This window comes from Epinephelus moara, chromosome 5 (assembly GCF_006386435.1).
Source record: "Epinephelus moara isolate mb chromosome 5, YSFRI_EMoa_1.0, whole genome shotgun sequence".
NCBI classification, from domain to species: Eukaryota; Metazoa; Chordata; class Actinopteri; order Perciformes; family Serranidae; genus Epinephelus; species Epinephelus moara.
This window is the reverse complement of record NC_065510.1, coordinates 43,255,864-43,282,372: the sequence shown is the minus strand read 5'-3', so window position 1 is coordinate 43,282,372 and position 26,509 is coordinate 43,255,864. Positions and strand designations below refer to the sequence as shown.

The 26,509-nt window shown below is 39.5% G+C and overlaps 1 protein-coding gene across 1 annotated transcript in view; it reads right to left on the bottom strand.

The window, feature by feature from the left end:
- The window catches only part of LOC126390103 (FERM and PDZ domain-containing protein 1), a 69,090-nt gene that overhangs the window by 37,814 nt on the left and 4,767 nt on the right, over nt 1-26,509 (bottom strand). The window contains exon 2 of the mRNA XM_050044232.1: nt 12,142-12,255. The gene's annotated coding sequence lies outside the window, so the exon portion shown is untranslated. The remainder of the gene's footprint in view (nt 1-12,141; nt 12,256-26,509) is intronic.

Sequence of the window (26,509 nt, the reverse complement as noted above, 5' to 3'; positions counted from 1 at the left end):
AACCATGATTTTTTTGGTACCGTTACACCCCTACTATTTATTGTTCTAAAGGTCTGTATCCAAAAGGACTTTTCCTTAGGAAAAGTACCGAAGAGTATCTAAAAGTATCGAAATTCACATTGGTATTGGTACCGAAACAAAGATTTTGGTATCGTGACAACACTAATGTGTGGACTAGGCTTCAAATAGATGAGCAGATGTTCTGTTAAAGGCATAGCCTCATTTATGATATAATATTTGATGGAGGTAAAATTATTATGGCAATACTTTTCATATTACAACATCATTTATTTACCTTATATATATACCTTATATGAGATCAAGCATTGATTAATACACTGCAGCATCGATTAATACGCTGTCAGCACCGTAGTGAACGACAGCTCCAACTTACGATGTACCTTAGCAGCTCTCCTTACAGCACCCGCTAGGGGACAGTTTGGGAAACACTCGTAGGAAAAGAAGTTCCTTAGCTAAGGTATTTCTTAGAGACCTTCATAGAGTGCTAAGGTACATTGAACCTAGTAAACGGGGCCCAGTTCAGTCAACTCTGGGTGTTCTTATCCAGCCACAAGCATGTTCATGTGAAAGAGGCAGGGTTGTTAATTGCGAGCGACATTATCAGAACCATGAATGAAGTAGGCTGCCTCATATGATATGTGATGACACGGTACAGCAAGTGTCTAGGACTGCGAGACAGTAAATGACAGTGGCATTGGATGTAAATGACAATCTGTATTCTTAAAAGGGAAAATCTAGAAACATTGAAAACACTATCCAAAAATTCACTGTCATCCGAGACATAAATTACATGTCGGTATCACTGAGCTATGGGCATATGTGACGTTAGTATAGAGTATTTTTTTGCTGTTTAGTTGGATGATGATGAAACTATCCCATCTTCCCTTGTCTATTTAGTCAGTGTGCTTCCCTTTGTTCTCTGCCAGTTCGTCTTTTCAGCTGTCTGTAAGCGTCCCAGCATTTCTCCTAGTGTCAGTTTATAGTGGTTTTTGATCTAGTTCTGTTTTTTGACCCTGATTTCTGCCTCAACGATTTGGATACCTCTGCCAGACCTGACTGCCCACTCGTGTACCGAACCCATTTCTGCATTAAAAGGATTATTGCTTGGAACTTCTGCTGTGTTGAGTCCTGCTTTTGAGTCCAAACTACTGTCAGTCTAAACACTAATGAGGTCTATCTGACCAAAATCTTACATTTATAATAACGAGAGCCATTTAACAGTGTGTGGATTATTTTACTCATATTATCTATTTTATCCTAGTTCTCATCTAAAGACTAAAATAAACTTTGCATAATTTCAAAAAGTGCTAAAATAATGTGTTGTATACTATCTCTCCATTTGTTGGAAGTTCTGTTTAAAACCAGTGGAAACAGAGCCCTGGAACAATGAAATGATTCTTCTGACCTACAACAACATATAGGCTCCTCTTTTTTACCTGTCACTCCCGACTTTTGTTCATGGATACTTTTTTCTTCAGTGATCTGATTGGTCAAAGGTCGGAATGTTCACAGGCTATGATCCAATACCCTGAAGTTAACCTGTTCCAGAGCAGGTTAACTTGCCACAGTGATTTATCCCAGTAAAAAGAGAACCAGCTTCGTAGTACTGAAAACCTTGAGTTTTCCCCTAAGTTACCTTGCCTACTTCAAATCCTGCTTCGAAATATGGGTCTCTGGTCAGGTGCACAAAGCTACATGCAGAATACACAGTATGTAAATTTATTCATATAATTTGGAGCCAAAGTACAGAAACACTGAGCCGTATGCAGTTAGCAACATGTACTCAGGTTAAAATAACAAACTGATTGGCTATAAGTCAGTCACATTATGACAAGTGCAAATGAAACAACAGAGCTGTAAGACCTGCCTGTTGGTTCCTGGGTCACATTTATAACCATTGCATACACACAAAACGAGGCCTAAAAGAGGCATACGCCACTTGTGATCCATAAAGACAAAACTTGACTGGAGAATGTGTGCACCTGTAGGGAAACTCTGACCTATGCGTACAAACGTTTGGAGACAGGAGGAATTGGTGACGCTGATGGTGAGGTGGTGAATTGAAGCTAAATTATATAAATTAAACGTGAGAGACATCACATTTAATGTCTTCTCATATCACACATTACTTATAGATCCACTTCATCATTAACATTTCATCCAGCAGTGTTATTCGTGCTTATGCTAGTGAGCCATAACTTTTTCATAAGCAGTTGTAAAGTTCAGTTGTAAAAATCATAAGCATACTCAAATCTTACCTCCAATGCTGCTCATTATTTCACCACTGCTGTCCCGTCATCAGCAAGGGGAGAGGGATTCAGCACACTCGTGGTCAATGGTGTGTCAACAGTTTCCAATAATATCTTCCAATATTGTAAATACATATAACTAAGCACGATTTAAATTTTCAGATAATTTTTGCTCGTAAAATCGCTGCAGTAAACACACACACACTGTACAGAGCGCAATGGAGGCACTGCAGTGGCTACCACACACACTTTTCCGCCTCCAGTCACCTTACGCACATCTTCATCAACATCTTCCTCTTTCTTCCCAACTTCAAAAGGGAGAAAAAGGCAGTTACAGTATCTGGGTGGTTTTTATATTACTTGATTAATTACTGATTGATGAATTTACTTATTCTTCTCTTTTCTCATATAATTACATGGTTTTATTTCTTCGCTGTTTGTCTCTGCCGTCTGGATTGTAAAGCACTTTGTGCTGCATTTTGTGCATGAGAGGTGCTATATAAAGTTCATTCATTCATTCATCTGATATAAACATTCTTTAGGCATGATAGAGAAAAGCGTTTTAGCTGAAAAAAATACTGTTCTCCTGTTCGGTGCTGTTTCCGTACCCGGCAGTGATGTTCCTCAGTATTTGAGGGGGTACCTGGAATTTTCTCAATCATCTTACATGACACAGTCTCTGTCTTGGTGTTCTCACCACTGAATCAGTATGCAGCGCCCAGGTCAGGCCCTCAGTGATGTGGATGGAAAAAAAATAAAAACAAAGGTAACCTTATGCATTTGTCTTTTTTGCACTGTACCAAACTCTATGTATAGTGTGTATGTGACTTCTGTTTACTGTTACACCCCTAAAATCAGGAATCAATAGTATAAAAGGTGGATGCATAATCCAAAGACAATGAATGAATGGATGGATCATAGATGGAGGCAGATAATTGAATTAATTCATAGATGGATGGAATGAATGAGTGAATTATCTCAGCAAGCCTGCTGTGTCCCTCACTGAGGAGATGCAGAGAGGAATATCCCCCTGACGGATGCTGCTGATGATGGGCATTAGCACCAAACATTAGAGACAACAAGAGGGCTGATAGGGAGAGAGGGAGAGGAGGAGTAAGGCATTTGAAGAAAGAACAGAAAAGCAAAGTGTCCGGTGCATCATCAGGTACAGTCTGATGTGACAGGAGCAGAAACCTGAATGAACAGAACACTGAAAACATAGAAGTGTGATAGAAGGTAAGGGAGGATGGCTTAATGATGAAAGTGGTGAGTGACACACCCAGGCAGCAATGTCTCCTGGGGGATCTTGAGTCATAAGCACATTATCCATCCATCTGTCTGTGAATACCAATCTCCTGCTTCTCTCTCTCTCTCTCTCTCTCTCTCTCTCTCTCTCTCTCTCTTTCTTTTCATCTTATCTGCCCCCCTTGTATCTCTTCCATAGCGCACTCTTCCTGTTTGCTTCACTTACAGTATCTCACTTCTCAGGTTACAGAGGCACAATGCAGAAGTATACTTAGGTTTGTCAGAATAATCCAACCAGCTCACCAGCATGGCAATCTCACAAGTGAAATGGATACATACACAAATATAAAGAAAGACTTGGAAGCTCTGAAATTGTGGATTTCCAGGGTTCATTTTACAGTGAATAATCAGGGATGGATTTCAGCCAAATGTCTGTGCATTTCAAATGTCAAACACTGGAACAAAGCCTTTATACACATCTAAACCCCTCTAATCCCATAAACATGTTTCCCTTCTCAAGTGGCTTTGATGGACGATACTGATGAAGTACAAGCCCAGTGGTCCAGTGATGCAATCCACTCTGGTAAAATTGTGTTGAGATGGCACAGCGATTCCCATTTTGCAACCACAGCGTTCAAGATAAGAGATCAAGACAGGAAATGTCGGCAGATTTTTCTTTTTAAAGGTGTAACATTAGAAGCTGCTGGGAATATTGTGCTGTACTTCCCTCTCACATCAATCACAAGACACATTCCATTTCTCAGCCTTACACTTTTCACGAATATTTTTGGTACACCCATTGCTGATTGTTACGATGTGGTGCTGCAGAGTAAATCTGGCTGAGTCTAGTAATTGTTATTAGACCATATTCTGACTGGCATCTGAGTATTTGCAGCCACACATTAATCACATAAAAATGTATAGCCGCCACATGAACATGTGCTCTCTATCACAGCTGGCAGTTGCCTGGCTCTGTGGGACTGGCTCCAGGCTGACTAAAGGAAGAACTCCACTCATGCTTGGCTCTATCCGAAAAAAAAATTCCACACTAACAAGCAAAAGCATGTTTATATTATGTATCATAAGTATTCTTATTAATTGATTGGAATGCTGAGTGAGAAGGGGGGAGAGAGAGGGAGTGACATGCAGCAAAGGGCCACAGGCTGGAGTCGAACCTGGGCCGCTGCGGCAACAGCCTTATATATGGGCAACTGCTCTATCCACTAAGCCACCGATGCCCCATATCTTAAGTATTATTTAAAACAAATTCATAACTGTGTAAATATTCTAAATACTAGTAGCCTATTGGTTATTAAATTTTTACTATTGTCCGGCTAAGGTGGTGCATCTGTGTCTCCTTCGCCACCTCTTATTCCCAAAATGGAAGCAGCCGATACACATGACCACACCCTCCTCGTTCTGGGTCAGTTATAAACCTTTATATAAATATTACTAATATATAAGCTAATATTATGAATACATGTAGGCTGTATGTTAGTACATATCATGGATGTATAAATGAAATATTCCAACCTCAGCTGGAGTTTCATTGTCCACTGCGACACTGTTTACTGCATCAGTGTTTTCTTTTCCATACTGTGTTTTTCTAGCGTCCTCTGATGCCACTTTTCAGGCTGCCAAATAGAACCATTTAGCTAACCTGGACCTGGGACATCAGCGTTTCCATTTCTAGCCCAGAGAAGTTTCTCCTCTTGGCCGTATTACGCCTCTCCGTGTCATAAACTCTAGGGGTGAGACCTTGAAACGCAAAATGTATTGGGGTGGGATATGACAATACCCGATCATTCCTACACTGTGACTGGCAAGGTAATAAAGTTTCATGAATGAAAGGTGAACCCCATTATAAGATGATTTTCTGCGCTAAGATCTGCGCTGGTTTGTACGATAGATTGATAAATGAGGGCCAATGTGTACATGGTTTAACACAGTGGTTTCCAACTTTTTGCTCGAATCAATGTGGCTACCCATCATATGTCAACCAGTTCAACAGAAGAGTAATTTTTATTTTCATGTGTCACAAACTGGCTGAGTGAATGTGACAATTAGGGAGTCCACACAAAAGATTTACTTAAAACAAGCAGAATTTATTCAACTAAAATTAACTTAAATAATCAATTGAGTGTGTAAGTCAGCAAAGTCAGTCATGAAAGCCATGCAAGGGTGAGTGTCAGGTGTGTTGTGGAGGTGTTGAAGGTGCAAACCAAAAGCAATGATGCCAGTGGATGTCAGCTGAAGGAAGGGAGAGACCAAGTGAACAGAGGAGGCAGCTTTTATAGCCTGGAAGCTAGCCTAATCATGGTGACGACCTTCCCATGTCAGCCAACTGCCTGATGAGGCTGGCTGGAACACTGTCCAAGACAGTGGGAGGGGCGTCACACATGCTTGGTTTGAATAGTTTTTTAAAAGCCTAATCATTCAGAAATACCTAGAGATATCCAGTAATGTAAAGACAAAAATAAGCAAAAGAAGTCTGAGAAAATAAACCTAATTGTGCCCCGACATTTTTATAAATCCTACATACTGAGCTCCAGCACATGCTACCAGGCACTTTCACTATAGACACCTGCATGTTGTTGCTGGCAGTTACAATCAAGTGCCAATCTGGCAACCCCACTGTGGGAACAGGTGTAAGACATAACTCCAGGTTTACTGAATCAGCTCTAAAAGTTTAATCTACATCAATTTCAGTTCTTCTCCTTTTTTTTAAAAAAAAAATCATAAATAAATCAAATGATACGATGTAAACACATGAAGACAGCCGATTCTCTGTGCTTTCAATATTGGCTTGTTACACATTAAATTGATATTTTCTTCATCTTGTAGAGAAAGCAACTGTATTTCCCTAAATATTTGACTATTCATGTAACTAGGTAATGTGATGTCTCCTATAGATCTGATCCCTGGTGAAATAAAAGTGGTCACTGGTCCTTCCAGTCTCTTCCATCGCTCACTTGTGTGTCCCCCTCCCTCTCTCTCTATTAGATTATTGTTTAACTGTGGGAGGAATCAGATTCTCACAACTGTTAATCTGTTTTTCTGTGCCTTTAACACAACTGCAAAACTGGAGCTTAAAGAAAACCTCCACCCTCATAGAATTATTTGTCACATGCTATATCATTTCATACTATGTATATGTTTTTGTACATCATCTTTGACTTCCCATGTAATCCATAATTATTTTGTAATGAAAGATGGAAATCTGTACAGATTCTCTAAAAACTATTTTAGATGTAAGTGATGCAGACAGCCCAAACAGTTGGGACAGCTCCACCAAAGTACTGCCAAGGGAACATCAAGTCACTTTGAAGCTGAATCACCATTTTTTACATTCTTCACAAAGTTACAGTGATTCATTCAATAACTACATCTGCGAAATAATCAAGAGTAAAAAACAGACAATAAATTGTGGTTTATGTGGTTACGCTGGCAATAGCTGTGGCCGGAGGCATTATGTCTTCAGGTTGTCCGTCCATCCGTACATACATCTGTCCGTCAACACCATTCTAGACATATTGGCGGAACCTTTTTGGTTTAAAAAGAATGAGGAGCCCTTCCGTCACAGGAGGGGCTGGTGATGACGCCGCACGTGCGACCCACTGGTGATGGACTAACAGGAAACAGCTGATAGCAGGAATGAGCAGCTAGTAGCAAGAGGGAAACGCAAACCTGAATGACACTGTAAAGATGAGCAACTGGGGAGACAAGGAATTGCGCGCCCTTCTTGTCCTCGCAAACAAAGAGGCCATTACCCATCAAATGACTGGGACGGTGAAGGACAGGCCGACTTATGGGAGAATCGCCGAAGGACTGACTAGCCGTGGCTTCCCTCGGAGCACATCACTATTTACGTCACACGCTGAGCTACACGTTTTGTTACTTGCTCACGCCCCCCATTGGCCTGAAAAAAGGCGCATTCTGTATGAACAAAAGTAGGCAGGCGGCATTTTGCTGCACTCCCTGATTTTGTTTTTATACTGCCAATGCTGAAAAAAGACTGATTGGGCTTTCCTGCAAATTTGCACAATTCCCATTTAAAAAGGGCTAATATCTCAAGAATACCTCAAGGGAATTTCTTTAAATTTGGCATAAATGTCCACTTGGAGTCAACAACGAACTGGCTAGTTTTTTGTGGTCATACATCAAAGGTCAAGGTCACTGTGACCTCGCATTCATCTTGTTCTCATGAACGCATTAATTCAAGAACAGGGTAACAGCTTGAATCTGTGCTGATTGTATTGATCTTCTGTGCTGCCAGGGGGAAGATGTGTGTGAAGATTCCATGTTTTCTGGATGTAAACTGTAAGAGAAAGTTGACTGGTGTGTTGAGGCATACAACCATGGGGCTGTAATTGTAGTTATTATTTTTTCCGTAGTTATGATTCAATTAAACTTCAAAGTAATATGTCATTATTGCTAAATCCACAGCTCATTACCCAGAATGTTTCATACAGAAGGTTACCAAATAATTACCAAACATGATGTCATGTCTAGGGTTTCCTCAAGAAATGGTTAGCAGAGGGGGCAAACTCTTCAAACCAGACAAGACAGGTCAAGCTGAGACTTTGTGCTTTTATTTATTATAATTCTTTGATTGGAGTTATTCATTTGATTAACACAAAAGTAGTAAACGAAAAAACACAGGTGTACAATGAGTAAACTAACCTGATTTAGACCAGGTTGGATGAAACATGTGGGATTATAAAATTAACTAACTTTGATCTAATTTAGCTCTTCAGCGCGTGCAGTGATTTTTTTCCCCTCACCTGATTGTGACCAACAAAGCTGTTAGCCTTAAATTTTCCAAATCTGTAAAAACTTTTTGGACTTTTCCTTTTAATTGACATCATGACAGTAGGAAATCCAATGTCATCTCCAGGTGATGAGGTGATTTTAGGATGGATTTTTCCTTTAATGTTGCGGCCGGAGATGGGCAGGGTAAGCACTGCTGCAGAGAAAGCACACACTCACAAGCTGAGTAATGGGGCTGTAGCAGCACTTACAGTATAGATTATCCCCTGTTGCCCACACTTAAGCTCTCTCCAGTACATTCATTCATTTACTTTGTCATCTATCATCTCCCCTTCTCCATATTCCTCTCTGTACAGTGTGTCTTTGCATTTCATGCATACTGAAGGTGCACAAAAGATTTTAATCACCTGCTTCTTTTATGAAATGAAATAAAAAGGTACTCTATACAACTATCAAGTCAGACATAAAACATACACACCTTTGTAAAGGAACTGTGTAATATAATTTATACTTATTTAGTGTGGTATGTTCTAGTCTTACTCTTAACTTGCAGTTAACTCCTGTTCAGTGTTTTCATATAAATATTATGTTTTAGACAATGTTCTTGTATTAATCACACAGGTACAGATCACAGTGTATGTGAGTATGTGTGCAAAAATATTTATAAAACTGGAACTACTGCCTCACGGTTGTATGCCTCTATAAATCAGTCAACTTAAAGTTTGCAAAGTTACTGATGAGTTTTAAACCACTGACAGACAATTAGCTGATTTCATTTGTGTTTTGTATTGACTTTGTATGCTTGTCTTACTTAGTGTTTGTCTGCTTTTTACAATGCTGTCTTTTGTGCCTGGTGAGCCGAAGACAAATTTCCACCCCTGGGGGACAAAAAAGTTCTGTTCTGTTCCATTCTGTTCTATCCATGTCTGTCCAGAGTTGCATGTCCTGTAGCCATGACAATGGACAATACATCAAATAGGCTGTGGATATTGCTACATATTCTAAAACATGGATGCTTCACACACACATCTTCACAGTTTCAAGGTGGACACCCAAGATTAGAGTCATCAGTTCAGTATCTGACCAAATATTTCCCCTTCTGTTACTGAGATATGTTGGGCTGTAGTCTCCTGGTCGACTAGTCAATTATTTGGTCGCTATGCTCTCATCCGACCAAATTCTCATTAGTCGAATAATCGCCGTGTTACTTTCATAAGGAGAAAAGTGCTACATCAACAGCTTTTCAGGATTAATCCATTATTTCCTGCGGCAGGGGGACAGGCTAAGTTACCTGTGAAAATGGGGGTGTTTTCAAAACACCCCCTTTGTTGACAGAAAGTTGGACTCGCCCACCCTCACGCTCAGCGTCGCGGTGACACAGACCTCCTGTCTGTTTCTGTAAGCTGAAACCATTTCCCTCAGTGGAAACGAAGCTTGTATTTACTTGTATTTCACAGATAAGAAACAATAAATTGTGAAGACAGTAAAGCCTTTTAAGTCTTGTATGTGATTTATCCCTCAGGGATTTATACTTCGGGATTTATCCTGGCTTCATATGAGCAGAGGAAATCTCCGCTCGTCGCTAGGCTAATTTGTTGATTAGATAATTAGCCTATGGCTAAAATGCCATAGGCTGGCACTAATAACGTTAGCATGTTGTATTTGCTTCGAAAACGTGTTTAGTATAAGACAGTTGTTTTGTCAGTGAATATGAGAAGAGGAAAAGATCGCTAGACGCTAGGCTAATTTATACAATGTAAAGGCACAAGTTTATCGTTGAGTCCATGCAGACATTTGTGCTAAATTTGAAGAAAGTCCCTCAAAGCCCTTTTGAGATATCACATTCACAAGAATGAGATGGACAACCCAAAACAGCAAAGGCTATTGCCGGCACGGAGACATAAAAACAATGAGCTGTGTAGGCTGTTCCTGTACTAGCCATGTCAACTAGTGATATAATCAATCTCCTCACATATTGACAGGACTTTGAGATCTCCACATTTTCAGACAAACAAACCATATTTGTATTTTGACAGAAATCTGAGACCTCAGTCTGTTATCTTTAAATATGGAAATATGCATCCTACACTATCAAAGTTAATTATATATTGTAGCTTTCTCATGGTAGGTCGCTTATTTAACCAAGTACAGCTAATAAATGCCATAGATAAAGTAATGCAACACAGATTACATTTTTATCAATGACAAAATGTTTCGATGAGAGGTAGTGTATCTGAAAATGCATTAACTGATTTGCAGTCTAGTGGGTGTATTATGGAATTATGACGTTCTGTTTTTCCATCCATCCATCCTTTTTCATCCACCTATCTGGGGCCAGGTCGCGGGGGCAGCAGGCCGAGCAAAGCACCCCAGACATCCCTCTCCCTGGCAACGCTTTCCAGCACCTCCTGGAGGACCCCAAGGTGTTCCCAGGCCAGACGAGATATGTAATCCCTTCAGCGAGTCTGGGTCTGCCCCAGGGCCTCCTACCAGTGGGACGTGCCCGGGACACCTCCAGTGGGAGGAGCCCAGGAGGCATCCTAGTCAGATGCCCGAACCACCTTAACTGACCCCTTGTGACGCGAAGGAGCAGCGACTCTACTCCGAGCTCCCTCCGGATGTCCAAGCTCCTCACCCTATCTCTAAGGCTGAGCCCAGCCACCCCACGGAGGAAACTCATTTCCACCACTTGTATCCGCGATCTCATTCTTTCGGTCACTACCCACCTACTCATGACCATAGGTGAGGGTTGGGACGCAGATGGACCAGTAAATTGAAAGCTTTGCTTTCCGGCTCAGCTCTCTCTTCACCACGACGGACCGAAAAAGTAAGTAGTGAATATAAAAAGAAATATAAAATGTAACTACAAAATAAGCATATATGAAACAATAAAAAGCTATGACATGTTACTGAAAAATATATACATTCAGTACACAGATCTGATTATAAGCCTATACATATAATGGCTTAAGAATTACTGATACAACTCAGTAAACACCTCTCATGTTGCCTTGAATGTGTGAAATTTGTTACAGCTCATACAGGCTATGGATGTGTAACGTGACAATACAGCTGATTCCCAAAAGAACAGCCGAATGATGCGTCATCTTAAATGTCAAAAGGAACTGTGGGATGGCAGTACTTCCTTTCCTTTTGTAAAGGATGGTCCAGTGTATCTTATGCTAAAGGAAGACAGGAAAGGAAGAACTGAAGTGCCTTTCCTTAGCATTTAGAGAATTTAAACAGCTCTTATCATGGCTGCCACTTTGATAAGTCAAGCTCAGTTAGAAAGCTTCCTAGGGAAAAAGGACTATTCGACCCAAGTTTAGGCGTGTTTCACAGCGTGAATGATTTTTTTTTTTTTTTTAAACTGTATTTGACAAAGTAAATTAGTAGTATACAGACATATTTTTGTAGGAGGCACAGTTGAGTATAGCATATGCTGAAAAATTACTCTCAACTTAATTCACAACTTTTGTGTAATGCTCTGTATGCACACACACAGACACACAGAGCAGGCAAATGGGATTACAGAGTGTGTCTGCAGGCTGTGACTGGGAGTTAGTGCGTCACTCCTGCTGAGCCAGATTAGACTGAGCCTCACCTCAACCTCATAGGTCTGTTTAGGGTACCAGACTGGCTAAAACTGTAACACAGACACCGTTTATCTGTTGTTCATTACTCACTTCCCCCTCACTGTCTGCCTGTCTCACTCTCACGCTCTCTAAATCCTTTAATCTTGTCATCTTTCTTTTTGTGTACACATACAAACTATATATGTGTAATATTTGTAATTATCGGCTATGAAAGATGGACGGACACACACACACACACACACACACACACACACACACACCTGCTCTCTGCCCTGTGTATCAGGGCTCCATGAAGGCGCCAGTTACAGTCCCGCTCTGCTTTCTCTCCATCCATCGTTCTGCTGAAGAGGACCAGCGTGATGTGTCTTCATCTCCTGAAGGCACACACAGCATCACGATTAAGAGTTAAGGCACACTGTGGGGTACTTCAGATTGTTGTGGTGTGAATCACAGAGTCAGAATCATTTTGCATATTCATAAATTGTCTGATTGATGTATTATACACAAACAGATAGATAAAGAGACAGACAGACAAATGCACAGACAAAAGCAGGAGTATCAGTATTAGTATTATCAATGTACTATCATACCATCGATGATAGCTTCATGCACCACGCATCATTTTCATCTAAAAGGAACGGAAAGCTATAAAGAGAAAAGTGAACAATGAAGGGGAGCCTCCCTCTCCATTCACGTGCTAATCAAACAACTCTGTAATCATCACAGGGAGAGAGAGGAGGGAGAGAAAAGAGTGTGAGAAAGCAAAGAGAGGGAAACAAGGAAGGATGAGAGGAGGATGAACAGAGGAAGAAGAGAATAAATAAGTAGAGGGGAAAAGACAAGACACGGTGAAAAAGATGCACTTTGTCATCAGAGCAAATGACAGACAGACACAGACTACGGCAGAGAGAAAGGCCAGAAAAGAGGAAATGCAGGAGTGAGGAGAAGAAGGATGACAGCGAAGTGAATCGAGGGAGGAGAAGTATGGAGAGACAGACGAGGCGAAAAAAGACAGCAGGGTTCCATCGCAACGGGATGGGCCTGCCTGGGCTGCTTGTGCTGTTTGTGGAGTCCCACTTGCCCCTGCTCTGCTCCAAACACCATCCATATTTAATGAGGCCCTTACAAAGCCCTGAGAAAAGAGATGCTGGGAACTCTCCCCCAGCCCCCCCACCCCCAGCTCCGCCTTCCCCGCCACTCAAAATCTCACTTCTCGGTACTTCTCTCTTTCATAATTCTTTCTTTTGTTTTCTTTTCTGATTATATCTCTTTGGATAATTCTTTAGTTATTTTAAGAGATTGATTGTTTCCTGCAGCTCCTCTGCATCTTCAACTCCTTCCTAAGTACTACAGGGCGTTAAGCAAGCTCACAACACTAAACTATAAGCTCAGCTTGTGGTTGGAAATGGAGTGTTAATTTTAGTTCTGTGCATTTCAAACACAAGGACTGCTTCTCCATTTAGAAGGGCTAGGCACAATCTCTCAGTTCTCTCAGTCATAAAGAAACAGCATACATGTGTGCTGCCATTCTCTTTCTCTTTCTTGTAGCCACTCACATTCAAAAACAAATCGAGGCACATGCTTTTTGTGACTGTGTACTGTATGGGTGGGTCTATGTGCAACAAAGTGGTTGATGTTATGAGTGTATGTATGTTTTTATTATGTGAGTGAATGGTCGGAGTTTGTGTGTGTGTTTGTGTGTGTGTGTGTGTGTGTGTGTGTGTGTGTGTGTGTTAGTCAGAGTGCTGCGTGCATCAATAATGTATCTAGATAATGCAGCCGCTTCACTCTACCAGGAACAACTAACAGGCATACTGACGCACAGAAGAGGACAGAGAATGAGGAGGAAAGACAGAGAGACAGAAAGAGAGAGAGACATAGAGCCAGAGAGAGAGAGAGAGAGAGAGAGAGAGAGAGACAGAGAGCCAGAGAGAGAGAGTTCATTTTGGCCGGCCCATCACTCACACACACACACACAGGATATAAAAATATATATTTACGTGTTTTATTTTATTCATATGTATTTTATGAAAAGTATCTATTTTATTTGATTTTGATTAATTTTCATAACACTGTTATTGTGTATTTTGTGTTTGTATTTTATGCTTTTGCAATAATGTTTTTTTGAAAACCTTCATGCCAATAAAGCCTTTAAATTTGAATTTGAGAGAGAGAGAGAGAGAGACAGACAGACGGACAGACAGACAGACAGACAGACAGACAGACAGACAGGCAGACAGAGAGAAAACACATGGAGGTAGCAGAAAGGAGGGATAAGTAAGGAAAATGTGAGTGATACAAAAATGGAGCAAGAAGGTAAGGGTATGATCAGTGGGGAAACCTAAACACCATGTGTCACACATAAGTGTCAAATACTACTTGGGATCTGTCATCAGTCTTTTAAAGGGCAGAATCTAGAATATGGAGAATCTAACCGAGCTAAAGATGTGTAGCTTCTCCATATTGACAAAAGTTAAAACGTGAACTCAAGTGAGTAGCCAACATCCCGGTTTTAGAGATCCAAAGAACTTCTATAAAAATGAACTGCTTGGCAACCAGACCAGGCATCTAATTGAGACAGGCCTGTATTTGTCAAAATGTGACTGGGAGTTTAACAGGGACTAGGCTTTTAATTGAAGTTTTTGTCATGGTGATGTTTGTTTTGGTGTTTGGTTTTGTGTTTGGGGTTGTTCTGTGTTCTTTTTCCCCTCACTCTTTCTGTTTTTTCTCCCTGGCAGTGTGTGGGCAGCTGAGGGTGTGGCTGGCTGAGCAGGGCCTTCACTATGAGGCACACCTGGGGCTCATCAGTAATCACTCCTGCCATAAAAGCCTGGTCAAGACACCACTCCTATGCCAGATTATCCCATTGCACTTGGTAACTATGAGTCCCTGATGATTCCCTTGTTCACCAGGGGGGTATTCCAGAAAGCGGGTTATGTGAAAACTCAGAGTAAGTTAACCCTGAGATGAGGGAAACTCTGAGTTATCCGTTCCAGAAAGAGAGGTAACTGAAACTCTGAGTCAGTCACCATGGTAACAGACTCTGTGAACATAACCTGCTCGCTGACAGGTTTTCTTCAATAAACCCTGAGTTTTTCTCTGTCTCCTCCCTCTTACACGCTGTTTCATTTCCTCATTCATTCAGTCGCTCATTCATTCGTGTCAAAGCTTGTATCGAAGCGCATTAATTAGCGGAGATTTACTGTCTGTCACAGTCTTAATCCTGCTGGATATTAGTTTGTTACTCAGGACTGTCTTAAGTTACTGAATTTATGCACATCAATCATTTCTTTGGACATCAGTTTTTGTCTTTACATTCAAATATTACACAGCGAGAATTCATCCTCAGCTCAGAATCAAACCTCTGTCCTTTTTATATTTATTATTTTTTATAACACTGTGCACAAGGATCAGACTGTCAGTCTGTTAGAGCAGCTCCCAAATGTTTATTGTTTATTCTAATTGTTTAAATTTCAAAAATGGGTATGAAGCTTTAGACACGTAGTATCAATGACTAATGATCTCTATCACTGATGTCATTGGTCGCACTGATGGAACATAATTCCTACAGCCTAATATTGGGGATTATTTGTTAATATTTCTGAGTGAGCAATGGTGCAGCATTTCAGAGTCTTTAAATTTACTACATTTGTAGCTGAAATAAAGTCACTGAATGCTGTTGAGTCAAGATACAAATAGATGTCCAACATTTTAAAATCTACTGTATTTTAACCTCAACGTTTTTTCAGTGCAAATCACCAAACATATTATTACTGTGACTGTGAGTTTACAGTCATGTCTTTATGTCTTTGATCTATAGCCTAGCCTATATGTTTTAAATCTTCCTATTTTTCAGTAGCTGCCTCCTGTGTTTTTCCCCATCAGATTAAATCTGAACAAATATATTATTGTATAATTAATATAATGTAGCCTAATGTATCTACAGCCTGATACACAGTCAGATTCCACCACTTTATCTTCATTAAGAATTATGTAAATCTGATAAATGACAAATAAACAGACAACACTGAATAGAACTTTTTTATTAACTTTATGGTTAACTTATTTACAATTTCCTCGCTCTGACTCAGGCTCTTCTTTTAAAGATAAACGTGCACCATCTGCTACACATGCATTGATATCTCTACATCCACTGGTTTAAAATGGAGGTGCTGTCTTTCATTTACCTGTTGCCATGGTGAATCGTGGAATCGGAGCTTCATTGATGATGGCTTTTTATTGTCAGCTTAACTCAGAGTGAACATACTCAGAGTTGACTGAACTAACTCAGATCAGCTGTTCTGGAACCGGTAACTCAGAGTTTCCCATCTCAGGGTAAATCAACTCAGAGTTCAGGGTCAGACTCAGAGTTTGTTGAACCTGGAATACCCCTCAGGGCTTCTTGTGAGTTTCTTTGAGTTTTTGTTATTTAGAGTATGGACTGACCTGAGTTTTTTCCTGTGTATAGTTTTCCAGTGTGCCTTGCCTGCAGTCTCCAGTGCTACTTTTTTTCTGGTGCTCAACCTCTGTGGATCTCCTGGACAATTTGCCACCTCACCTGCAACGCCAGTCAGCCCTCAGCCACCACCTCCAGTCTCTTGCCTTTTTTCTTTGAGACAGTATTCTTTCAATAAACACCCCAAGAACTGTCCTTGCCTCCGTTGCTGCATTTTTGGGATCCAAACACCAAAACTTAAAACCTAACAGTTTTACACACACACACACACACACACACACACACACACATATACATATATAAACAAGTCAACACAGGGGACTCCTAGATAATGTCATAATATCAGAGGGTTAGGGTATGGATGGTTGATGTTTTCAGCTAAATACAGTACCCAAAACATGCATCGGCTGTTATCAAGAGTCACAAAGTAAGAATTCCAGTATTGAGCTAAAAACACAGTATAGCATCTGTTTGGATGAAACACACCAATCACACACACGTTCCTCTGTTTGGGTTTCTGAACAAGGTATGCCACATCTGCTCACTTTAAGGATTTAGGCTTGCTTATCAGGATACTTACATGAAAATAAAGCTACAAGCAATACAACGCAGCACAGCAGTCTGTGCTATTTTTTTAAATTAATTGATTAATTTTTACCTGTCTTTACTGTCATTGGGTCTGCTTGTGTCTGGTTGAACAACAGCCAACAAACAGAAACCATCAGAAATCTCAGATTTCTGTCTGAGTTGCCTTACATATAAATTCCACTTCTTCTGGGAAAGACCTTCGGTTTTCAAATGTTTACATTTGACCGCAAATGTAAAAGTGGTATTACTGGGTAAATCACCCAGCCTCTGTTAGCCTCTTTCACAGTGCATGTATGACTTCATGCTCTCGCTCGCCTCATGCAGTAAGCATTATACGAACAATTTTTCTCTTATTCTTGTCTGTATCCAAGATTTTGTTGGCACTCATTAATTTTTGGGATTCACCAATGTTTTCTTTTTTTTTCTCTTTTCTCACAGAAAATAATATTTTACGAGTGGTCGAGAGCACTCTTGCCAAGATAAGAAAAAAAACCCCCTCATTTTCACAGTCCACTAATTGTTCAAAACGAGGAAATACAAGTTTCAAATTTGAGGAATATAACAAAATGCAGATTATTTTGTTTTAGAGTAGGCTAATCATAATTAGGGGTGGGGAAAAAAATCGATTTCTAGATGCATCAAGATTCTGTCTTGAACGATGCGAGCATCAATGTGGAAAACTCAATCGATTTTAATTTTATTTTTATATTTATTTTTCAAATTACCGTAACTCCTCGGCCATTCACGCTATTGACATAATTCCAACGGATTCTGAAAGCTGAGAAGCGGAGCTTTCCAGTGATATACGTATATACATTACGGTAAAGACATCATTACCTGTGGAGAAAGGGAGGGAAGTGAGCACAGCAGGAGGAGAGTGACAGCTGACGAGAAGTTTTGACGGGAGTTTTGGTGGTGTTTTCTTTGTAAATAATATTTAGTGCTGTAAATAATAGTATTTGTGGTTTTTTGAGAGCTTTTGAGTTTTTTTTATGCCGTGTTTCTGAGTGGTTTTTTTGTCGTGTTTTCACCATAGTTCATAGTTTTGCCACCGTTCGTCGTTTTTTTTTTTTTTTTTTTTAACAATAGTTCATGTTTTAATAGTTCATAGATAGTTATAGTCAGTTATAGTTTTGTAAATACTGGAGGAGAAATGTCGAGGAGGTCGACGAGGGATTGACATTTGTGGATGAGGAGGATGGACCGGTGGAGTGTAGTAATCTCAACCACAGTAAGTAATACAGTTTGTATGCACTGGATATGTATTCCCAGCTTTATTACAATAATGTTTTTCAATATCTAGTGTAAATTTTCTTATTGGCTGGTTTTATAATCGAGAATCATTTTATAATCGAAATCGTTGCCTTCAGAATTGGAATTGAATCTAATCGTGAGGTGCCTAGAGATTCCCACCCCTAATCATAATGATTGTATCATTAAGACTAGCATAGCAGAAAGACTACTATACTTGGTCCATAAATCCCAATCTTTCAATTTCAGTTACTGTGTCCCTCTGCTGACCAGTGGAGGAAAGTAACTACATACATTTGCTCAAGTACTGTACTTAAGTACAACTCTGATGTACTTCTACTTTACTTGATTATCTTAATCTCATGTCACTTTCTACTTCTACATCACACCACTTCAGAATAGAAATATTGCATTTTTTTATTGCTCCTATTTATTGATTTTTATGCTTAATGACTGCGTTCATAAACACACATAATGCTTCCTGATGCACTATATCAGCAGTCATTAAACATTATAGATGTCACTTACAATGAATTATAAGTGTCTTATGGATGCTCGTGACAAGTTATAAACTAGAGGTTGACTAATGGGGCTTTTAATGCATTATGATTACCGATACTCACCTGTACATGCCTCAACAATCAACTGTAGTAAGGACTCATAGTATGTTATAATAGTCCATGCAGTATCATAAGTTATCATGGTAAGTGTCAAGTAAAGTGAAGTATGATGTATAATAATGCATGCTTCATCATAACGTTTCATTGTTGGTGCTAAGTAATGCATTTTCATTAAAAAATGTCATATAAGTGATTAATGTCTATCATAAACTAGAATACTTTGAAAATACTTTTAAAAGACTAAAGTCTGACACCCTCTCACATCTAAAGATAATGTGTCACAAGTCAGAGAGGTTTTAGTCACAGAAGAAGATTTTGCAAAGACCTTGCAGAGTCACTATTTGCAAGATTGTTAGCTTTAAAAATAAAGAAAAAGTGGACAGACATTGTTGCACCCCATAAAATCCCAGGGAGTATGCTATATAATAAAGCTAGCTAGCTAACTAACCATTTTTCACCACTTCGAACACGGCTGCTTGTAAGCTAACAGCCCAGGAGCTAACCGTACATTTCAACTGAAGAGTTCTTGCTTTAGTCATATAAATGATAACACAATGTAATTTCTGAAGCTAGCAGCTGAAACATGCAGTCAGCTTGTAGGCTACTAGCAAACATTCCAGTAGCTAACATTTGCTTGCAAGTAGCCCTACAGTGGTTAGCTAGTTAGCTATCATATAGAATACTTTCTGGGGATTTCGGAGGCTGCAGCAATGTCTGTCCACTTCTTTCATTCTCCACTCTCTCATTTGACATGTCCTCACAACACTCCTGTTGACAGCTCCCCTTTGTCCTTCTTTCCCACATTCTCAGACAAATGTAGCTAAATATGCAGCTTGAAACAGTTCAAACAACTGAGGAGGTAAACTGGAAATGTATATGAGCCAATCACAGCGCAGTAGTACAATAAGGCAGGACCAAGTGGAATATGCTCTGATATAATGCTGACTGGCAATGCCACTGAAATGACTGTGTCATATATTTTGGACTGTGGAAGAGGAGTTGTGGAGTGAACAGGAAAGCCTCTCTGAGTGGACAAAATTTGCTGCAGCCCTCAAAATCCCCTGTAAGTATGCTGTAGCTAGCAAACTAACCACCATAGAGGTTATTTGCAAGCTAACGTTAGCTACTGGAATGTTTGCTATTAGCCTACAAGCTAACCACATGTTTTAACTAAAGATTAACTGTTACTAATACTAGCTTAAAAATTCCCATCATGTAACCATTTACAGGAGTGAAGCCAGAAATCCTCAGCTAAAAAGTATGGTTTGCTTGTAGACTAATAGCAAACATTCAAGTAGCTAACGTTAGCTTACAAGTAGGCAAACCTTGTTTGGGATGGGACAGTGGTTAGCTAACGTTAGTTAGGTAAGGGATAATGTATAATGAGCTGGTGAATACTGGGAAAATAACTCCCGACAGGGATATATTCCCCTGAAGGGAGTTATTTTCCCAGTATTCACCAGCTCATTATACATTATCCCGCTTATTACTTGGCTAATTATCAGTTAAATAAATAATGTTGTCTGCCTCCGCGAAGTGTATTAAACCTGACCGGATTCCACAACTTTTGGTGAAAGTTTTGTACTCACCCAGGCTTAGTGGACTGAACCGAGGCATAAAACTCGCGTAAAATGTCATTAAGCATGACTGTCGAGTGTGTATTCAAATCCGTGTTCTATTGTTTTTGGCAGAGAAAGTCCATCAGTATAGTAGTAGTAGCCTACATTACAGTATAGTACAGTAGCCCATTTTGTTGTCTTTTTTGTATTTATCTCATCTTTCTCCTCCTCTATCACTTGAAGCTCTTCAAGTGTCAGTTCCTTGTGCCGTGTTTCGCTTGATTTTTTTCTTTCCTTCTCCATTGCTTTTTCTTCAGCGGCATCCCATCCCTCTAAATCCTTGGAGCTACTCTCCAAATAAGTTAAAAGAAATGTTAAAATCAGCCATTTCTGTTTGTTTTTTCCCTCGGAAGTTGTTTGACAGCTGCAGTGTTGCAGGGCAGCGTCCCTAGCAACGCTGGGCTACATAGCAACGGTGTCATTACACAGTAATATCAGACCGCTGAATCCCGATGAATGTCTGATGAAGGTCTAGTACCGAAATTATATATTGCAAGTTAGACAGTGTGCGGGAGTCCTTTTGCAACTTTTTGGTCTTCTCTCTCCAACGCACCTGTCTTGTTTAATAGATGTGCGAAGTGTTTCCTTTGTTCTAGACTTTAGTCTTCTATAATTATTTTCAAAGGATTCTACTTTATGATAGACATTAATCATGTATGATGCCTTCTAGATTTTTTTTAAATGCATGAAAATGCATCATACTCTACTTAGCACCAACGATGAAACGTTATGATGAAGCATGCATTATTATAGATACAGATATCTACATAGATATAGATACATCAATATGTAGTTCACTTTACGTAACATGATTACTTACGATACTGCATGGACTGTTACAACATACTATGAGTACTTACTACAGCTGATTGTCAAAGTGTGTATGAGTGAATATAGGTGTTCATAATGCATCATAAGCTCCATCAGTCAACCTCTAGTTTATAACTAGTCAGGAGCATCCATAAGCCACTTGTAATTCATTATAAGTCACATCTATAATGTTTTATGACTGCTGAAATAGTGCATCAGGAAGCATTACGTGTGTTTATGAGCGCAGTCATATAGCATTATAAATGCATTACAATTCCCTATGAATGGTCTTATAATGGATTATAGATGTGGTCTTCATAGAAAGTGTAGTCAAATATACAACTGCAGCTGAAACGATTAGTCAGCTGATAAAAAAGAGGCAGCTATTTTAATAATAATTTAAGTCATTCTTAATGCAAAAACATTTCATGGTTCCAACGTCTCAAATATAAGGACTTGCTGCTTTTCCTTTTAATTATTTTAATGATACTAACATTTTAAATAGATTTTTCTGCATTGAGTACTTAATTCTGTAAGAAATTTTCCTGAGTGTGCTTACATTCTTTTACTTCAAAAGTATTTCACTGGTGAAATGTTGGTCACAAAAAGACACAAATACTTTTGAAACTGGTGCTGCATGACCAAAGAAAACAGAAAAAAGACTGTGGCATTTGCTTAAGGTAGAGAACCTACAACTACCAGAATGCATTGCGCCGCACTGGACCACTAAACGCCTCCGCTGGTGGCTGACGTAGTCAAACTCATCCATTTGACACAATAGTGGCTGGCTGGTAACAAACAATCTTATATTACAGTTTAACAGTAACTTAAACATGTTTCTGAAAACATTTGCGGAGAGAAAAAGTTATGATACAAAGCTGGTTGAAAATCTCTCTAAGTAATTTTTATTGCAGGACTAAAGTACCAGAGTATTTTTACAATGTAGCGTCACAGAAATCTCCTCAAGCGCTGAAAACTTTTGTTAATCAGCAAAAATCATCTGTTAATCTGTACACTCATATTACATATTGAACATTATCTTTATTTCATTCTTCTGTCTCCTGATTAAAATGTGTTCCAGCAAATTTGATAAAACTGTAGATTTATTTAACAGTATGTTGTTTGAGGTATGTATTTCAGGGGGGTATTCCAGGTAGGAGGTTCAACAAACTCTGAGTCTAATCCTGAACTCTGAGTTGACTTACCCTGAGATGGGAAGCTCCAGAACATCTGATTTGAATTAGTTCAATCAACTCTGAGTAGGTACACCTTGAGTTAAACGCGTGCACAACCACAATAAAAAGCCATCATCAATGGAGCCCCGATACCTCGATTCAACATGGCATCCAGAGAGAAAAAGCTTATTTTCTTATTTTACACTTGTGGAATTGGAGGTGCTCATGAATGCCTGCAGCAAATATGAGCATATATTTCATAAATAAAATAACACCACTAAAGCTGCCAAGGAGAGAGTGCAGCATGGGAGAAAACTGCTGCCCCAATCAACGCCTAAGTTTAAATGCACTAGTCCATTTATTTAACATTTAACCACACTAAATTGAAATCGTAGCATACAGGTGAAAAAGTGGTGGAGTGGTTTGTAATAAAATCTGATTTTCATATAGGTGCAATCTCATAGGGGAAAAAACGCACTTGGAAGCAGCTTAAAATGAAATATATAAACGTTATTCAAACAGGTAAGGCATATTTGACTTGGCCATGATTGTACCTTTCTTTAGTTTTATTCATATTTGATTTATCGAACAAAGTAGCTTAAATAACCTCATTGGCTATTTCATTATGTACTGTAGGCCACTAGTAATTTATCTTTTTTCAATTCTCTTTTTATTAGGATTTTACATGGTTCACATGTTCATTGACATAATATTTCACCATTCTCATCCATTCATCCGTAGGCCACTAGTAATTTAAACACCCAAAAGAATACTGTTTCAACTTTTATGTCCTCTTGCCTAATATCCTGCTTAGTAACATTTGAGTTCTACTCAGCCAACAGAAAGAAGGCAGAGGCAGCAAAACATCACCAATATCATATAAAAAGCTACCGTTGGCAAAAAAAAAACGTAGCACGATGCACAACATTTGCTCTGATGAGAGCTCACATCCGCGGTGTGTCAGATTTGATATGTGTAGCAGGTAAATGATTGAGTCTAATGAAAAACTGTACGGTTCAAACAGATATTCATTGGGGAATGATAGCACATCTAAACGGGTTCTGAAGATCCTCTCCCGGCATAAAGCATTGTGAATTAATTCTGCCTCGATATCGATCAGATTTCCTACATACGGACAACCCATGTCTGTCTGCCAGCTTGCTTCAGGCTCAGCAGTAGGGAGGAGACAGGGTGAACTCAGGGTTTCTTACAGAAAACCTGCCAGTGAGCAGGTTGGGTTCACAGAGTCAGTTGCCATGGTGACTGACTCAGAGTTTGATTTACCTCTCTGTCTGGAACTGAAAACCCAGAGTTTCCCTCATTTCAGGGTTAACATACTCAGAGTTTTGACTAAACCCGTTTCCCAGGTCAACCAATCAAATGCTTCTAGATGTTCCCAGAAGCAGACTCAAAAACAGCAGTGATGGTGCGGTGGCTGCTCCTAAACTCTATAGACATCTTTAAGTCACTGCGTAATCTTAGGATGACACCTTAATCAACTTCAACTTTTGTTATGCCTCAGCCTCTGTTGTGCTGCAATTTCTTCTCTAAGACATTTATTTTTTCTGATGTTATTATTGTTGTTTGCTTCTGTATTGATCCATTTTGATATTTTGTGCCTATTCAAAACTTGAATTTTGTGCCTGCTCAGCACTTTGGTCAACTACGGTTGTTATTAAATGTGTTCTATGAATAAAGTTTGACTTGACTTGCTTCACTACTGCAGATGTTCTTCTTTTACAGCCTTTTCTTGGTGCCATGTCTCCAATTCTTGGGCATGTGCCAGAGCATTTGCACACGGCACAACACCTGCCCTAATATAGTGTTCAGGGGGCATCACTTATGCTAATAGGCGACTTATGATCATGTGGGATTCATTATTCAGCAGACCATGGTTACGAATGGTTGGTGCAAATCTGTTAAGTTACACATCTTTCATTAATGTTTTCCTCCTCATTATGTACCAAAATAATTACATGCTCACAAAGGACAGCAGAGAGAGGACATAATCCACTTAGCAGCTCACATCACAGTCAGACAGACACACACACACACACATACAATCCTTGTGCCCTAATGACCTTTTCAGGTAAACGCCTATCATAATTGACACAGACAGTGTTTGGCTGACACTGTAACTATGGTTGTGTGTCTTTTAAGTCACACATGCTAACAGGTGAATTACAGTACATGTTATCTACACTGAAATTATTTCCCTGGGACAAAGTTTGACAGAGATTTCTCTAGATTTTTTTTGCAGTGCCAGACAGAGTGAAGGTTTTAATGATATGTTGTATTTCTTTCATTAGCTGATTAACATTTCATTGCAATTTATACTGTAGAGTGTTTACACTCTGGAAGCCAAAGTTTGGCTTTGATTCAGAGAACACATTTATCTTCGATCTCCACTCAGTCAATAAGGCAAATGGGTGTTTATGGTAAATATGAAAATAGGATACAAGGTCACTGGTGCTATCATATTTACTCTTGAGTTGAAAACCCCATTTCTATTCTTTCAGTTCACAAACGCTTTTGTAAAGTGCTTAAACGAAACAGCTTTAGATCATGAACCCTTTAAGTTCCATCCTGTTAAGGAGATATCTGTCTTCTCAAACTGAGAGAGACAGAAGAGAGAGGCGGGCATCAAAGGCATCAAGTCTTTCAACAGGTTCATTCTCATGGACCCTAATATTCCACTAATAATCAGAATAATAGCCCAACTGCAATAAAAAATAACTCATGTAACCACCTCAATCAGAAGAGACTGTCCTGATCCAGCCTGACTGTAAGGAGTTTTAAGGAGGGTGAATACCAGAAATAGTTTGCTATTCACATACTGTTGTATAATAAATGGTTTGAAGCCTTTTTATTTTATAAGTTAACTGCATTAATTAATGAATCAATTCATATGAAAGCATCTTGGAGTCTGTGCCTGTATTAAAATAACAAAATAAGGGGGAGGCGGCATGCTCTGCGGTTTTGTTTTAACGTCTCCAGCAGTGGGGAGGGGCTTCTCTGAGGCACCTTCTGCTCCAGGAAAGATGCTGAGCAGGCCGGACGAAGGTGTTTTTGAGGTTAGACAGACTGAGCAGAGAGTTATTTTCTTCTTCGTCACAGAGGTGGCTTAATATGTTCAATGCTGCAGTATATGTTGGTCAGTCTGCTTAATTTGTTAATGTTACTGCTGCATTAATCAAAGGTCATCTCTGGTTGATGGCATAAACAGTATTAACAATATTCTTCACATTCGCCTAGCAAATGTAAGTATTTAGACATTAAATTAAAACAAGCTTGCAGCTGCTGCCCTTTGTGAAGATAAATTACAAGTTAACTCTAGTGCATGCCATGAGACTGCTCTGCCCTTGGTTGAGTTCTGCTCTCTTATTCCATCAACATCACATTATTAATAAACATTTCGATAATATATTATTGAAATTTGTGAATCGATGCCAAATTTCCCACGTCCACTTTGCGATGCATCTAAGAATCTATTATTTCCCCAACCCCTACTAATTAGCATTGGTAAACGCCCCCAAATCCCCATTAAAGGGCATGACACTACTAAGAAGAAGAAAAGTTAAGAGAAACCACAAGTTTAAATAGGGTGGATGACCCCACACATTAAATAAAATCTTGTGTTTCGAAGTGGAGGACCTTCTGAAGAGAGTCAACACCATATGAGCAGTCATATTTAGTAGCATCAGGAGTGGATTTAAATGCATGGGATGCTCAAAATACACCTTAATTAACCACCCAACCCGCTAATAGCTAAGTTTACTCTTTACAGGAGCACAAATGTAGGGACTGAGGACAGAGACAAGCACCATGGGGCCGTTCAAGCTCACTAAGAAACGAGATCATATTTCTCCTGTTTTAGCTTCGCTGCACTGGCTCCCTGTAAAATCCAGAATTGAATTTAAAATGCTATTGTTAACTTATAAAGCTCTAAATGGTCAAGCTCCATCATATCTTAGAGAGCTCATAGTGCCATATTATCCCACCAGAACACTGCGCTCGGAGAATGCAGGGTTACTCGTGGTCCCAAAAGTCTCCAAAAGTAGATCAGGAGCCAGAGCCTTCAGCTATCAGGCTCCTCTCCTGTGGAATCA